The 19,243-nt window shown below is 33.7% G+C and overlaps 1 long non-coding RNA gene across 1 annotated transcript; it reads right to left on the minus strand.

Annotated features, from left to right (window-relative positions):
- Positions 1 to 8,763: 8,763 nt before the first annotated feature.
- Positions 8,764 to 12,241, minus strand: LOC121733276. Its single transcript, XR_006036538.1, has 2 exons — positions 12,169 to 12,241; positions 8,764 to 8,921 (listed from the first exon to the last, which is right to left on the minus strand). It is a non-coding gene; the product is annotated as an uncharacterized LOC121733276 (long non-coding RNA).
- Positions 12,242 to 19,243: the final 7,002 nt, after the last annotated feature.

Consider the following 19,243-nt stretch of genomic DNA (forward strand, 5'->3'; position numbering starts at 1 on the left):
TTCCATTCGCAATATTTCACGAAAGTAATCTTCATAATAGTGTTATATTTTATCTCAAATGAAATTTTCACCAAACTTTTGGGTGTTTAAGCCGTGATTACGAACGAAAAGAAAATTATTAAGATCAAACTTATCCCGAAATTTATGCGGACCGAGATTGTTACACCACAACAACAAAAAAAAAAAACGCAATTTAAAGCCTTAACGAGACCGAAACTTTGGGGAAAACTTCGCGAAAGTTCGAGGATTTTTTCCCAAAGAAAATCTAATTGAAATTAAGCGGTATATAAAATGGAAGTTCTTCATACAACTTACAGTTTTATTTTTAATGAAATGTGTAACGGACTCGAATTCTGATAGGAATCGTTGAAAGTATATAATAATAATAATAATTAATATTATAATATTGTGTTACCTTTTTAACTAAACTAAACTGTATTTGAAACACTGGAAATGTCCCAAAAAATAACATATTTTTCTGTGATTTAGATTTGTAACTTCTAGAAATGATCCTTAGTAGGTAACGTACAGGTATTTGCAGCGCCTTAATTAGTATTAGTAAACAACAAGACTTTTAGCAAACTTTTTCGTTAACGCTTCGTTATAGAATCGCCGATCAAAATGTATGGAATTGACATAAGATTTCGTCAATATGACGTTGGCGTTCGACTCGTCTTAATAATCGCCGACCAAAATGCATGGAATTCACATAATGTGTCACATTATTAACATGTGTAACATTTTGGTCGGCGATTTTAAGAAGCGATGAAGAAAATATCTTGGCTCACCCCCTGAACCCTAAAAATTACCAACAATATTTCAGTGCCCCAATCGCGGTATAGCTTGGGGCAATTAAAACTTGTCCTCGTTAGTGACACTTGTTTTTACCGCGACGTGTGAAGTTATTAGCTTGTTTACATGTTGGCGATAGTTTGCGATGTCATTTATACATTTTTTTAACTTTTAATCACGTTTACCGTAGAACAACTTTAAAGTTTTTTGTTGTGTTTGTTGAATTGTTGTTATGCACATAAGTTTTCTGATCATAATCATTTACGAAATATGTCAGTACTTAAAAACTTTATATAAGTAATGTATAAATAATAAACCTTTTCACTGCTTAAAAATAATTCCAATTTCAAAATTTAAACATAATTGAACTCGTGTTAATCTTCAAACAAAAACATTTGAATAGCAGCTTCCTATCACGGTAAAATGACACTTAATCTAATATGATAAATGCTAATATCCCTTGGAACCGTACGCTTTGTCCAGAATTCAATAGCAGGGGTCGGGGTTCAGGAATTTTTCATAACTCCACGAAAATAATACGAATAATTGGACCAAAACGAGACGCACGCTGAATTAAGTTTGACAATCCATCGCGTACCTTTTTTACTCACTTTGGGGTCGTGGGTTCCTATTTCTGACAAAAAAGTTTTCTATTATAATATGTCTCAAGAACACCTTTTTGAGACTTGAGTCCCCAAGGACTTCTGAGGTAAGGAACTTGCTAAAATAAACCTTAGTGCAAACCTTTTTATGGGACTCAGACATTTGCGACTGAATTAAAATAAACAGTAACCTCCTTGCTGATAAAAATATTTTAAGAACGGAGAACGGATAAAGGGCTACTTTTCTGTGTCTGACCCATGAGTACCGACACCGGACCATGAATTCTCTGCGTAAAAATTTTTATTAGTAAGAGAGTAAAAATTCTAAAGAGATATTCCCTTCTCGAGGCTTATTTTTCAGAATTCTTTGAGTGAGAGTATGATGTATCAAAATGTTCAAGAACGATTTACAATCCTATTTAGCAGTATCAAACAAACGTCAACATCTCAGTGTAAATATCGAGATTATTCGAACGGAAAATTCATCAAATCAATACGAAGGAACGGTAATTGGGACCGTAATAAAGAAATAACAAACAATAAGAAGGAAATTGAATTTTTCATGGATGTTTACTGATTCGTTCTGTATCTAGGGGCCACGAGCCGCAGCGACTACGACTTTGAAAATAACGCAGCGACGCGTTTAATCCAATAACGTTATAATGGTGCACATTTTAGGAAGTAACACACAGTTTTTGAAAATCGACTTTATATAATTGTTATAAAGTCGATTTTCAAAAACTGTGTAACTGTGCAAAACCGCAAAAATTTATTCAAAGCGCAGGTTTAAAAACCTGCTGAATTTGTTTTGTGCAATCTATGCTAGTACATAGCTGCTAGCATAGCACAAATTTAGCAGCCCTGTAACAAATAGAAATATACTTTTATAATATTATATTATTTCTACTTCACTATTATAATATTATATTACTACGTAAAGTTGAGTTACTTTTATTCAGACTGTGCTACTTATGCGGCCCCCCTCAATGACCCAAAATTAAGGGCTAGTGATTAGCTGCGACTATTCGATCGTTATATTGTAATGTTGCGTTTCCATGCTTGTCAAGGCTTGGCAAGCATCCACAAGGCACAAGCGTCCACAAATCTCGCTTGGCATTTGGAAGTCGATTACACGCCTATGAATGCGTCAGTGTATTACGTACATCCAAGCAAGCCCCCTTTGATCTGTGGCCAAAAACCGACACTACACCGGATCGCATACAAGCGTCCACAAGGATCGCATACAAGCGATCCTTGTGGACGATTTATCAAATCATCCTACGACATCGTAGGATGATTTGATAAATCGAATCTTCGCGAAAATTCTAGGGATTTCGCGAAAACACGGATTTATCAAATCATCCTACGACATATATATAAAACTCAAAGGTGACTGACTGACATGGTGATCTATCAACGCACAGCCCAAACCACTGGACGGATCGGGCTGAAATTTGACATGCACGTAGATGATATGACATAGGCATCCGCTAAGAAAGGATTTTGATCAATTCTACCTCCAAGGGTTTAAAATAGGGGATGAAAGTTTGTATATAATAATACTTCTTAACGCGAGCGAAGCCGCGGGCAAAAGCTCGTTATATTATAAAATAAAAAATGTCAATGCATTAATCATGCACTCAACGTGGAAACGTTGAGTGCATGATAAATGCAATTGATATTTTCTTGTGAAAACGCTACATACATCACCATCGTAACCGCTGGATCTCGTGGCCACGCCATCTCTCAAGCGTGAAGATTGTCGCACTCGTGTCAACTCGCAACCGGAAACGGAGTGACAGACAATAATGTCGAATTCGGTTACGGTGGTCGGTTCTTTCGGATCGACATATCGTTACCAGGTGACGTGTCACCATGGGGTTGATTCGGAGAATTTGGAGAATTCACTTCGGAATAGTTTAATTTTTAGCTGTAATGTTTTGCAGTTTAGTTTTGGTATAATCCTGATTAAATACTTTAGCACAAATATTTCAGTTATGGTATGCGTTATGAAATTAGTAAACGTTCTATATATACTATTACTACATGTAAATCCTCATTAAAATGTTATTTATGCAGTGTCTTAAATAGGACACTATAATATGAAGCTACTTTTGAAATAACTCAGGCTTTTCCTGAGACATTTCAAAAGTCAAGCAAAATTCACATACTTACAAAGTCATTTATAATTTTAAAAACATAATTTAATTGTTAAAATATTATAATCACATTGAGAAATATCATTAAATGTTTAAATGGTACGGCCCTCTGGGTCTGAAAACTTTTCTTTCCCATATCTGCGACTGACATCCATAATTACGTATTTTGTACGAACAATAAAACAACGAAAAGCGACGTAAAAACAATGAAAGAAGGCAACAAAACAATAAAACCGTAGTCACTAATTAAGAAGTGGCGTTAACCAGTTCGTTAGCCGTTTTCGGTTAGGCGCTGATTGTGAGCTTAACTGAGGTTTAACCTCGTGATAAATCTATGAAATGTACAACTAATAAATTGGAATAGCTCAAAACTATGTTCTAAATTTTGCCCAAATAGTATCTAGTTACGTTAGATGTTTATTATCTAGCGAAAACCGTTTTTTTCTGTTTATAATATAAACTATTTTTCCGGGGTTGAAAGTATCTACACAGCGATCATCCAAATGATTGTAGTTTAAAGCTAAGGCCAAACCTACGCGTCAGTGACGGAGCGTCAAGTTGCGTCAAGTTGTCAAATGTGTGTTTTTTGTATAAAAAACACATTTGACAACTTGACGCTCCGTCACTGACGCGTAGGTTTGGCTTAAGCTTTAATATGAAGAAAAACAGACAAAAATGCTACACAATATGCTACTATGGATATATTCTTTACAATAGATCATTAACATAGAATGTAGTCTTTAATATTTATTTTATGGTATAGAAAAATGATGATATTGTCAACAAACGTAAAAATTAAAATTCTTTTCGCTACATCATTATACAAATCCCGCCCCATCAAATAACATTTGTAATATTAACAAATAAAATGGGTGTGCTACAGAATAATCGTGTTCATACACGACATTAGATTAGCACTTTGCTAATTACAGAATAAGACTCTGTCACACGCGCCGATCTGCATGTTCTTTAAGACATAAGTACCTAAATAGGTACATAAGTTATCTATGGCTAAATAGCCTATAGTGATAATTGATAAAAATATAGTTGAAATAAAAATAACATTAAAATTAGAGTAGAAAAAGGTGAGAAATGCAAAAGTGATGCCTTACTGGATGCATTTGTATTATGAAGGTACAAGATTATAATATTCTCTCTAGGATAATATACCTAGTTAAGGTGTTCGAGGAGTGTAACGAGGAGAGGTGTTGTAACGAGGAGTCAGACCGAGTAAACCTTTCATAAGAAACAACTAATTTTCTTTCGAATGAGAACAACTGCATAATATTATATCTGAGACTAAAACGTTCTCTATCTATCTGATCTAGTCCTTTTTTTGCTGGCGACATATCGTTATAATTTGTGACAGCACCCACTTATTATAGATTTAGAATTTTTTAGGCTCAACACATTTCATTATCATAAATCTGCAAAAGCAGCCATGCGTCTAACTGCCGGCAGGGTGGTGTAATTGGCGCTGAACACAAACGATCCCAAATGTGAGCAATGTTAATGAAACAGGGGCGGCATACGAATGAGACGATATCGTCGAACCAGCGATCCCACGATATCGTTATTGTTAATGTATGTAAAGACGGTATTTACTCGGAATGGTTAATTTTATTGTAAAATTGATCATCATCAACTTGTCTTCAAGACCTATTACATCATATACATCCTATCAATGCGTCGCCACGTACGGCACACAACAAAATCTCGGCGGTACCAGCCTCTAAAACTGGCCGAGATTTTGTTGTGTGCCGTACGTGGCGACGCATTGATACTATGGCGCACACATACAAGCCGCGCGCGGTGCCTTTGTATGAAGATAACTTACTTCCCCCTTCTTTTACTATGCCTATTACAAGAGAAAGAAAAATAAGTGCTTTATCTCTGATAAAAATAAAAATAAATGTTTACAAAATTATCCTATTTGTTAACCCGCCATCGGTTCAGGAATAAACCCGGCGAAAATAAGAATAAAGGAGTAAAGCGAAAACAGTCACTAAAATCTATGATAACTAACTTCTAACTATTATATTCTAACGAGACTTCTACAGTTTAAATTCCTATTTGAGCCAACCGATATGGTGTAATTCAGTTTCAATATCTCCAAAAGAAGTCTGCCGAATCGTGACTCTTCCAAAATTAACTGAATTAACTGTATCTTTTGTTGCAACTTATTTGTGAGACTTTAGGGCCTGTTTCACCAGTTTCTGATAAAGTGCCGGATAGGCTATCCACAACTTTTTGACAGATTCTCCATACTCTATCTATCAAGACGTTAAGTGGTGGATAGCCTTATCAGGAATGTGGTGGAACAGATCCTAAGAAACAGAGAGAGAACTCATGCTTTTAATTGCTATTTTTACTATTAATTAATTAATACATTTCACTAACATTGAAGTATATTTTCAATTCAACAAGGAAATTAATCTTTCTAAGAACTACGACTCTAAAAATATAATAATAGATCAGAAATTTAATATCCTATTTAATATACTTAAATAGGATCACATTTTCTACCAATAACTTAGTAAATTCTAACTCCATTGTCCCTTTTCGTACGTTTTTTCGAAATCAAATTCACAAATCACAATACATCCGACATTATAGGATTTGAAAAGGGAACGGACATACAGGGCGGTCTTATTTCCCATTGTGTGTAATGTAGAAAAGCTTTTCATTAGTGAGCGTAACATAATATTATTGTCTAATGAAAAAGGTACAGCATTACTATGAGTGTCAAATCAAATCAAAATGTTATTTGCGAAATTGGTATTGTATGTTGAACGTCATATTTTTTTTTGTTATATTTTTTGTCACATCTAATTTATAAAATTCTCGTGTCACAATGTTAGATAGCGTACTGCTCCGAAACGGCTTTACTGATTTTAACCAAATTTTATATGCATATTCAGTGGGTCTGAGAATCGGCTACTGGGGACTTTTTATATTGATAAGTGCATTTGTTGAATAAATAATAATTATTATTACAACTCGAGAATGACGGCGACTATTGTTTGTGCGACGGGATAGCGATGGACGTTGCCATGGTGACATACTTATAGTCACTTCAATAAAATAATACTGGCGAAATACTTTATATGGCAAAGAAACGTTTGCCGGGACAGCTAGTAATTTTATAAAAGTTCTGTAGCCGCTTTTACTATGTCAGTAGTGTCGCGACGACTCGTCGTCTGCGATTGCTTTATGTCGTCCGCTGTCAAATCCTTTATCGTAAAGGAATACCGGGAGTGCTAGAAGAAGTGACAACAAAGTATACCTACAATACTTTCGCCGCATAGTAAATTATTATTATTTCTAGCCTTTTTGCTGGTACCAACAATGATGTATTGGAACGTAGGTAGTTCCTTATCGCGCCAGACTGAAAAAGTTGTAACGACACTTTTTTATTAGTACCTGCATGGTAGGGGCAAAGGGCATTGATAGTATTCAACTAGATGGCGTTTTTTTTAAATATGTTTTTTAGTGTATATGTATGTACAGGTTTTTTTTTAAATAAGCAATAACTTCGTTCCATTCGGGTGTCTCTTGACACCTCTCAAGTTTTTTTTTTGTATTTGTATCGAATCAAAGTTAGCGCGTCGTGGTCTGGGTTGGTATTCAGCGAGTCCTGTGACACAAAGGCCTTCTCCAGCCGCTTGTAGGAATTTTTCGATAGAGAAGGGATATTAAAGAGAAAGAAAGAGAGGGTCTACTATCCCTGCTTCGTACGAATTTTCGATCAGATCACGTCATGTCCTGTGTGTGAGTCCTGACTCTTGACGCAGGCCTAACCGTTTTCCGTTATCTAAAGTGCACAACGCCACTAAGGGTGAAGCCGTTATCGTTTCATACAAAATATCATGACTCACAAAATTAAGCTCGTGTGAATCAAACAGGACTTTTGTATGAAACTTAATGCAGCAGAATTTCTGCCAGCCGAAATTCTGCGACTCACAACTCACAGATTACGCTCGTTTGGCTTCACCCTAAATAAGTTTTTACTTCGAAAATTTTACCAGAGGTAAAGTAAAAGGTTTAACAAATAATAACACCCTATACATTAGAACCGAAATACGGCTTAAGAAAAAGGGTTGATTTATGTACTATTTTTGGAAGCCCACGGTCATGTCCCATCATAATAGAAGACGTAAGTCGATGAAGTGGATAACTAACATTGTTGTGGATATTCTTCAAATCACTAATATATTAAAACATCCACGGTTTTGTTACTAAATATTTTTAATAGTGTCTTAATATAGAAAAAACAATAATTTAAAAACATAATAATACTCCTTAGAATCCACCACAAATATTTTATAACATACAGGCAACACTTATTTTCCCTCCCTAAAAAAAAATCTTGTAACTTATATACAAGCCAGATGATGAAGTAGGTCATCATCTGGCTACAAGTACATAAAATCCACATTTTTATTTCAAAACAATTTCCCCGTCATAAAGCCTCATTTCATGCACAAAACGATTTTTTTAAATTTTTTAGTTTCCCACTTTATACACATACCTACGTCTATATAAAATCGATTAAATCTGGCCTCGGGCGTAACTATCATTAGAGTGAAAATAAACTCATTTAAATATAATTTAACCTAATTATTTATGATTGCATTATATCAAAATGGTTTATTGTTTCATATTAGTGTTCATTATGTTAATGGCGTAAATTGTTTTATGTGATTTATGATGTATACTACATTTTTCCCATGGCGCTGCCCGATTGAAATATTATTTGATGTAGGTACACTTTGATCCTGTATATTTTACACTCTAACGGACGCATACAGAGACTTTTAATGACTACTTAACTTTGAGTTAATGAAGAGTATGTATGACAGGAAATATAAGGGACATACTAATACTATAAAGCTTAGGCCAAACCTACGCGACCAGGCAACTGCGAAGCGGAGCGTCAAGTTGTCAAATGTGTTAATAAAAAACACATTTGACAACTTGACGCAACTTGACGCTCCGTCACTGACGCGTAGGTTTGTTCTAAGCTTTACTATAAGGGACAGGGAAAAACTATTTCTTCAATTAAAGTTTAATAATTAAATCCCTCTGAGTGGTGTAAAACTTTGAAAAATTATGCTGTACGTTATTTTGAGTATGTTTATCCTGTATTTGGTTTGTATTTTCGATTAAACAGAAGGATTTAAAAATAATTTAATGAATTTTTCTTTAAATGTCTTAAAGAAATATGTAATTTACAATACTAATTTCTTTCTATATTTTATAACAAAACATTCTTGCTTGCTGACGATGGTGCTTACGAAGTATCCAGTCGAGTTCTTCTCAAACTTTTCAGTGTTATCCGGCAGATCCATGTGTTTCCACGCATGACCTATGACCAGAGAGCAAAGATAAAATAGATATTATAAACAATAAAAAAAAAATACACACCGGGAGTGCCGACATAAATGAAGACTTTTTGACAAGACGACAGCATGATAATTAATTATCACATATTTTCTCCGTTAGGTAGAAGGAAAGGAGACATCGCTAATAATTCCTCTCCTGTCTGCTTTTCCTTCGTTTTTCGAATTTTCGCTGTAATAATAATTATTATGTAACCCGAGTGGCGAGTATTTTTTACTAATCCCAAAAAGTGCATTTACGCCACTAAAGTAGTTTTCAGTTCAAGAAAGCATGACGTCATTATAATTATTGTAAGCCTCATCTGGGGCTGTTTTCCTATTAGTCTATCGAAAGTGTCTGTCTGTCTGTCTTTCTGTTATCGCTTCACGCCTAAATCGCCGAACCGATTTTGCTGAAAGTAGATAAGTAGATACTTCTATTCTATAGATACTAGAGTCCAGTGAAGAGACGTAGGATATTGTATCCCGAAATTTTGGCGTAATAGAGTTCAGGGCGTCATCTAGTCCCTAAATAAAGTCTCGTGAGCTCTAACATTTTCTACAGTCTACATCGAGACTATCTTCTGTCACAACAATATCGTACAATAAATATGGAGACGCCATTTTCTATACCAATAGGGGGATAACGAATAACATTTACAATATTTTCCAAAAAAAACAAAACTCGACAAGATATTCTAAGCGTCTAGTCGTTGCTTCGGCACGAATTTGTCTGATGATAAGGAGTTGTGGCTTTTTTTTATCCAGGTTTGATATAAAATTGGTAGAAAATTGGGAGAAATATAAGGAGCTGTGGCAATTTTTTTAATCGACCAAATCTCAAAGGCTTAAAAATCGACCTAACCTAAGCTTAGTTCAGTTTTGACTAACCTTTTATTAACTTTTTCTAAATATTGAATGTTAAAAAAAACATTAGCGTTCTTAAATTCAAAACATTTAAAAAGTTATATTATATGCCAACAAAATATACATCACAATTATTAACTTTAAGAAACAAATAAAATCAAAATAAATAAAAAGAATATAATAATAATTTTTAATTTATCCTCAATAACAATAATAAATGATAATAATAATATGATAGCGGCTTTGGTACATGGAAAAGATATTTTATGCTTGTGTTGTATCATCAATCAAATGTTTTTTTTTACTTCTTTTTAATTAAAAAAATCTCAACAATATTTGATTATATTTGTCAAAAAAATCCTTGTCAAATCCCTTTAGAGTCCACCAAACCCCGACAAAGACCACGTCCGGAAATGAGCTTTCCTCTCCAACTACGCTGAGTAATTCAATTCGTTTTATGTTTTTACAAACATTTCATTTCCATTTCAAATTCTATGGGCTATGATTTTTTATGATTCTCAGTTTTTGACGAATCAGATTTATATTCTTGACGATTGGAATATTTTAGTGGAAATTGTTTTGACTTTTATGCAGTCGCTAAGAAATAATATGCTAGACAATAATACGCATTTTATTTTTGCTATTTTTTTCTATAGCTTTATTTAGTACATAAAATGTATCTTTTTTCTTTAAAGATAGACCTACAAAATATGTTTTGGCATGGCAACATGGCCGCGATAGTTTAAGAAAGACAAAAGACAAGTTTTGTATGTCTGCATTTGTCGTTGAATGGACAAAAGTTAAAACCAATCCCAGACAGCGTCTCGGGTCTTTAAAGATTGCACTTACATTTTTAAGTGGCAGTTTGTACTTGAAACACTTAAAACTTAAGCTTCCACGACATAAACCTTGAAGAGATTTCGCGTTAGCAATAAAATATGAACCCTCCGAGGTAGGAAACATAAAAACTGGAGGGGCAATATACGGGTGCAGACAGGATGTTTACCTTCCGGCCTCGACAGATAAATGTCCCTGCAGGGGCACACAGGGGCACAGGGGCACGCAGGGGTAAAGTGAAAGATTTGTATCCCTTGAGCGTTTGGGGTTGCAGTGGCTTAAATTGCTTACAAGTTTGTTAATTAAGACCATAAACTCGAAACCATAATGTTAAAGTTGTTGCCACAGAATAGGTGATTTTGTGTAGATGTAATTAAATGTTAGTGGCAATAATACGACCAATTTAAATGTAGCGTATTAACCGTACAAAACGATGGTAAAGGAACTTAAGTAAAAACATTCTATTTCCATTATACCTATCCAATGGTTTAGAAAAAAGTAATCCTACTAATATTATAAAGGCGAAAGTTTGTTTGGATGTATGGATGTTTGTTACTCTTTCACGCAAAAACTGCTGAACGGATTTTAATGAAACTATACAATAATATAGCTTATACATCAGAATAACACATAGGCTACAATTTTAACCGATATTCAAAATGGGGGAGTCGTCATGTTCGTTTTCTTATGTTCAACGATTACTCCGCCGTTTGTTAACCAATTTTCAAAATTTTTCTTTTGGTATATAGCGCATCATCCCAATTTGGTCTCATATTCACAAGAGTGGTGATCTGATGAAGGATCCATAAGTAATCGAGGGAACTCCTCAAAATTTGTAGAGAAACATGTGGTGACGTTTCGTGAGAAGTATTCTAAGCATATGCTACCAACAAGTAAGATTTAGCACCAAGTTATACCTGGTATACCGTGGTTCGGTAGGTGCTGAGAGAACTTTTGATTCTTTATAGATTTTGGGAGTTTCGGCGTTGTTTTAAGAACGGAAATCATATGCTACTATGCAAATTACATTCATCATCATCATCATCACTACCATATTATACCATGCATCGTCCCATGGTAATGACTTATGAGTCTATAATGACCCTGTTATTGGTACTTTTCATAGTCTTTTAGATCGAGACTCGAGTTTGTCAAGCGATAATTAAAAAACATCTATAAGTACCTACCTAATATTATAAACTAATATTATAATCTTAGGATTTAGAAACTACAGGTCCGATTTAAAAACTTATTTCAGTGTTAGGTAGCTCATTTATCAGTAAGCTTATTATCACGCTAAGACTAAAACGACCGAAGAAACTCAGGAAAATGTGGGAAAAACGGGGAAATATTAGAAATTACGAACTACTGGAGCAATGGCAATATTTGGCACAGATATAGAGTATACCAAGTGAAGGGAGTAGGGACATAAGCAATTTTTAATGGGAAAATGTACGGTTTCCGTAAAATTCCTAATTTACGCGGGCGAAGCCGCGCGGGACATCTAGTCATTTATATTTGACTAAGTACCTCTATCCTGACAGCAGTCGGTCGTGGGTATGAAACAGCAAATATTTTGAAAATTGTAAAAACTATGTTCCAGTGCGCGAATTAAAATTAAAAGGAAACAATAAACCTAACGTTATATTTTTTACAAGTGAATTTACAGCCGCGATAGTTCCTACCATAGAGTCATGAAACTCTCAGACAGAACTTTAATAACAGACATTATTCTTTATCTAATAAATTATAGTAAATGAACTGGTACTTACTGTATTCTTATAAGGCTTACCGATATTTAAAAAAAGTGCTTAAAACATGTTAAATAATATTATTGTAACTGACAACTATTCATTATGAATTGGGATCTTAGCTAAAAATAATTTGCTTTTAAACTTATACTTTATATTTAAATCTGCAGAACCTTACTGTTATGGAAGGTTCTGCGGATTTAAAGACAACTTTATTAAATCAATAGAGCGTTTGATTGTCTTACATATTCTGTGTAATAAATTATACAACCAATCAACAATGCCAATAAAAGATATCGCCATAAAACCCCAGAAAACAGGCTTTAACAAGGATTCTTGTCGGATCTACACGTTCTTATTTCTCTAGCAGCTACCCTTTCGCAGTGAAATACGGGACGTTTATTACTTGTTTACGAGCCAACTCTCTACCAAACAGACAATAACGCTTGTGTTTTTATTCCCCGGCTCATATTTTTGTGTGTGACGGATGAGCGAGAATATATTTGATGCCACAGATTATGAATAACAGACCCGGTTGCCGTTTTAGGTTTAGTTAGTTAGTTCATTTTTTTTGACAGATTGATGACATGACAGATTTCGTGAGCATGAGTGATAAGACGTCTTGCAAACGCGATGCGTAGATGCTTTTCTAAGAGTCTATCCAGATGAGGCGTTTTACGCGCGAGCGAGCGACCGCGCATTTTACGCACGTTCCCGAGATACTAGAGCTACATATCGCGTCCAGATGCTTACGCGCGTTTTTAAAATCGCGCGTAAAACGCTTGCAATGAGCGAGACTCTCGACTCGCCCGCAAAACGCGCGCGCGACGCGCGAGTCGAGATACTTGGGTGCCTGCAGCGTCCAGAACTACGCGCGCGTCAGTTGCGAGGGGGGTATTTCGTGAAAATGATGAAGCGTGATAGCTTCGATACGGAACTTTTTATTGGCGAAATTGAAAGAAGAGAGGCCATATGGAAAATGGAATCTTCGGATTATTCCAATAAAGTCATAAAACGCAGGAACTGGGAAGAAAGCGTCGAGATTTTTTGTGAAGCAGGTGATTCCGAAGAAAAGAAAAAAATTTTAGGTAGTAAAAATTTGTGTGTAGTAAAGCCACAACACAACTGCTCTTTCCGAGTCCATGTTTGTAACTGGCTGCTGAATCCTTCCCAGCGTTTTAGGCGCGTAAAACGCGCGCAAAACGCCTCATCTGGGCAGGCTCGAAATTGAAACGCGCGTATGGACTACGCGCGCAAAACGCCTCATCTGGGCAGGCTCGAAATTGAAACGCGCGTATGGACTACGCGCGCAAAGCGCCTCATCTGGACAGGCTCTTAGGGTTGATTCAGACCGCAACACGACGCGTAGCTGTATTTTTAAATTTATATGGATTTAACAGATTCGCAAGACGTCTCACGCTATTGAAATCTGTCCAATCCATACAAATTTATTGTGTTTAGTTATATTTTAGTTGCGGTCTATTATAGTAAATTGACCCTAAATTTGTATGGATTGGGCAGATTTGATTTGCGTGAGATGTCATTCAAATCTGTCAAATCAATACAAATTTAGAAATGCGTCTACGCGTCTGCGGTCTGAATTTACCCTTGCGCCATTAGTTCTGTTATTTGTTAATAAACAATTAAATATTGTAAAGCTAGATTGACAATACAATAATATTACAATTAATTATTATGTGCATAAATAATAAGTAATAACATAATAATTGCAAGCTTTAGTAGATCGACCTTAAAATTAATTATTTACTTGTTTATTATTAGCTTTGAAATTATTTATTTACTAACCCAGTACTAGTAAATGATACATTATGCATGAAATTCTCGTATCGCGGTGTTTATTTCCAAAATTTTCTGATTCGATTCTGATTAAATTTTGGATAATACCCTATAAAAGTAGGTCTGAGAATCGGCCAACATTTATTTTCTGAACCGAAATGACGTACACAGCGAAACAACACACAGTCAGTGTTATATCGGCTTCCATGTATCGTCACGTCTATTCTTCAGCTAGTCTATGGCTGAACTTATAAAGCCGTCAAAAGCCAACCGACAGAATTATTATGTAAATATAGCTTTATGAAAACTTGATTATTCAGTTAAAATTATGAAACAAGAAAAAAGAAAACTTAGATTACATTTAGCAATTCACTTTTTCCGTATAAAATTCCTTCTAGTTACAGCGAAATAGAAAAATATGGAAAAATTCCAATTTCTCGTAGCAGTATCTGGAATTGGAAAAAGTATAATATACCTTGAAGTTCGATAAGCAACAAAATAAGTACAAAGAGGAAAGCTATTTCACTTTTAAATAATCCGCCATAGGTTGGATGGAAAAAGCGAAATCAAAATTCATCCTGATCCAGGGGTCGGGAGTAATTTTCCCGAAACTATTTCTATTCAGAAGGGAATATCATAGGGCTGGCGATTTCTAAAACTTTATTTTTATTAGATACTATAATTAATCTCGTCATAAATATTTCTCTACTCTACTACTATATTTCACGACAAGTCGTTTATCTTACAGGAATCGTGCATTTTTTAAAACAATAACCATCCTATCTCTTTTTTTGGGACTCAAAGTATATGCATATCTAATTACAATTAGTTCAGCGGTTTTTTCGTGAAGATGTTACAAACAGACAGACATACTTTCGCAATTAGAAAAGGTTGTGAGTGTGAAGCACTTAAGAGGGCGACCAACCCAAAAAATCAAACATCGTCCTTCTCTCTTCACACTCACGCCCGTCTTTCATATGCCAGGTGAAAAAGGACGACGCGGAATCATCGCCAAGTTAGCGGGCAGTTATAGGTATTCTTTTTTTTTAAAGGATATCTACTAATAAGTTATTAAAAAAATATGTAAGATAATCCCTGCTTTATCTATAAAGTAATTACACTAAAAAGTTTCAAGCTTTATTTTAATGTATTACTCGAATACTAGCAGTTTAACGTGTTAAATATAAGTGATTTGAAAGCAACTTCGCAATTTTTTTCTATCGAGAAAATTTTATGCTATCGTGTTTTTGAGTTACATAGTCACTAGTGTTAGTCCTGAAGTTTGCGTTTGAATTCAGTTTTTCATTAATTATTGATTTTACAGACGATCATGTAAAGCAATTTGATTCTTCCTGGATTGTACAGTCTTTAACAACTATTAGGGCCTGTTTCACCACTTTCCGATAAAGTGCCGAATAGGTTATTCACAACTTTTTTGACAGATTTTTTATACTTCATCTGTCAAGTTAAGTGATGGATAGCCTTATCAGGAAGTGGTGAAAAAGGCCCTTATTACTATTGCAACCAGTTAGCCCTAGAATGTACGAAATTATAACAACTTTTGAAATAATTAAGTTTCTTTCATATTAATATTGACACGAATAACAAAAAAATATTACACAAACGTGTAATATTTTCTTGTTGCCTTGTCCAACACTAATACTACACTAATACTAATACCGCTAAAAGTGGACAAAATGATTATATTATCATTGTATATTCAACTTGAAAAATTGTAATTACAAACACCTGGGCCTCTATCATGTGCTCTTAAAGCCAGCCAGAATACTGACTGGCTCGCATTTTGGTACCATGACCTCTATTTTCCAGCCAGTCAGTGGTCACGTGACACAAAACTCACTTCTCCATTGTTAACTGAGTAATAATTTCGTATCATTTGGTATCATGACAACACTTCTGACATAAGCTCGCTTGCTTTTACGTCAAATACAGCAATTCAATAAACACCAACCAACGAGTAGCTTTTACTGAATAGTTTACATTTTAGTAATTTTATTTATTAATATTACATACTTTTTAGTCTTAAATTATATTGCTATTTAGTTGGTTAGTTACTTAATAAGTTATATTTTAGTCTGTAGCATATATTTTAGTGAAAATAATTCGTTATTAAAACCAAAAAACTTAACATTCGAAGTGTCCAAATTTTTGGAAAACGATTAAGTATTCTCAAGTTAATCACGAACTGATACATAAGTAAAGACGTAGAGACCTTAGTAATCCATTTAGTGTTAGTGAGGTTTCAGAATAATAACATAAGTGAGGTGTAGTATACCTATATGTCTAGTCAACAATAAGGTTTGCATTTGTGCGATGAGCTAAGACTGCATTGATTTAGTACACAAGAAACACATACAAGGTATAAGGAACACAAGTGTTGTGTATAATTACTGTAAAACAAGTATGAATTTTCACCAAAAACCTACAGGTACAATCTTATAGTTGCATTGTAGGTTTTTGTGTTATTTCACAAACTATTTCCTTGTAAACCTGAAGTATTTTGGTATATGCATGATAAACACTGCACCAAAGAGGTAAATAATTCAATATTACTTACTTTTAACAAGAATTTTCAGAACACAACCTTTTAACCAAGTAGATGTATGTATAACATGCTCCGGATAAACATTGACACACCTAAACTACTAGAAAAGTTAAATAATTGATATGATATTATCAATCCCAATTAGAAACCCAATTAGCTAAATTCTCATATGAGCACTTTTTCATTTATAACTTCTTCTCTTGACGACAATATGGTATTATATGATGGGAATAGTGTAAATCACTAAATTTTACTCAAAAACAAAAACCTACATTATAGTACTTTTCCAAAAAAGACTTACTTAATAAGAATTGCATAACAAACATATGGAACTTATTGTTCATAAAACATAATATTATCATAGGAGCATATATTATTATGTATTAATTACCAAAAATACTTTTGTACTTACCTCAATAATAATAATAAGTATTAGTTTTATATTAAATTAAAACTTACTATGTACTTCTTAGGAACCTATCTTAGGAGCATTTCGTACAATCTTTTGATTGCAGTAGGTCTTTGTGTTATTTCACAAACTATTTCCTTGTAAACCATGCATGATAAACGCTGCACCAAAGAGGTAAATTCAAAGGTATTACTTTCTCAATAACAAGAATTTTGAGAACACAACCTTTGAAACTTTAGATTCAAGTATATTCACGAATAAATATTGACACACACACATACACCTAAACTACTAGAAAAGTTAAATCATTGATAATATAAAATCCAAATTAGCTAAATTCTCATATGCACTTTTTCATTTATAACTTCTCTTGACTACAATATGATATAATATACAATGGGAATAGTCACTAAAACTCAAAAATATAATCCTACATTACTTATAGTACTTTTTCCAAAAAGACATAACAAAAATTGCATAACAAACATACTTATTGTTCATAAAACATAATATTTTCATTGGAACTTATATTATTATTACCAAAAATTCTTTTGTACCTCAATAATAATAATATTAGTTTTATATTACTTATTACATTAAAATTTAAAATACATGAGGACTTTAGTAAGTCCTCATGTATTATACATTTTAAAAAGATGTGGTCGTTTTAGGGACCTATCAGACAGAGTGGTCACGCGTTGAAGCATTTGCGTTGGAGCAGTCAGTGTGTGACTGAGGAGCAATTCTAACACATTCAGAACTCCTCCTGTGTGAGTATATAGAGATACTCACACGGGAGGCATTCTACAACATAATACAACACAAAGAACACAAAACCCTTGACCGCTCTCTGTCTGAGATATCCCAGGCAATTTCCCATAGTTGCAACTTGCAATGCAGTTTCTAATTGTTATTGGTTTGCCAAATAAAAGTCTGAAATTATAATATTGTTTTTATCTTTCATCAAAAGTTGGTATTTGAACTCCTTTAATAATAATAAATTAATATTTACACAAGGGATATTTGATTCATCTTCTTTGATTTTAAGTGACAAGACCTTGTTTAAGATTTCCGCTGTATAAATATTTTTAGAAGTATAATATAAAAGAGATTTAACACTTGCCTATCTGATACTAGGTTGATAATAAGGTGTAAGACAAATGTAGTACCTATTGATGAAAGCTGTGTATGAATATGTATCTAAGGTAGGTATATTTAAGTGAGAAAATAAATGAAAAAACATTTAAGAACGAGTATTTATTAAATTTCTTTTAATTAAAGCTTTTGAGTGAATATATATTATCTTCCTAGGACTTCGTCATCATTACACTTGCAATTCTTTATTATAAAATGTAGTACTTATAGTATCTCAGTGTTAGCAATCATCCTTTATCCTGAAAAATATTTGGTTCAGCGTACACAGTACTAATAATGTAAAATGCCTTACAAGGCACAAAAAAGGGATTATTAAACTTATAAATTGCCTGTTTATGTTACAATAATACCTATTTGAAAGCTCAAAAAAACGTAGGTGTTCAAGAATGAGTTCAAGTTCAACAAACTATGTTCAACTCATGACATCAACTCTGTTGTAATGCATGTAATTGTAATCCACAAGTTTGATGCATTTCTAAGACTTTTTCATGGTAGATTATTTAGCGTAGGTATCAAGTAGGTATAGGATATAATAAACTTATCAATTTCTTGCTTAAAACATAATCTCTATAAACTTAATAACAATATCCAATTATCTTTTTTTTTGTCTCCTTCTTCTTCTCTTTTTTAATTGCCGACTCAGTTAGTTGCCAATGTCAGAGAATTCTTTCTCCTCTAGATCGCCATGCTTGTGATAATATAAACATGAAGGAGTGTTATTTTCTCAGTGTTTTCATAAAGGGCTTATAAAATACCAAAAAATATAAATAAAACCATTTACACATTTATAATAATTACCTTTAAATACAATAAATCGGTGCAAAAGTAACTATTCCTACATTGACCACGTTTTATATTAGAAAATAGTATATTTTATAATAAAAAATATTAATCTTTTTTTAAACTATATTTTCATCTTGATTTACA

Source organism: Aricia agestis, chromosome 13 (assembly GCF_905147365.1).
Source record: "Aricia agestis chromosome 13, ilAriAges1.1, whole genome shotgun sequence".
In the NCBI taxonomy this organism is placed as follows: Eukaryota; Metazoa; Arthropoda; class Insecta; order Lepidoptera; family Lycaenidae; genus Aricia; species Aricia agestis.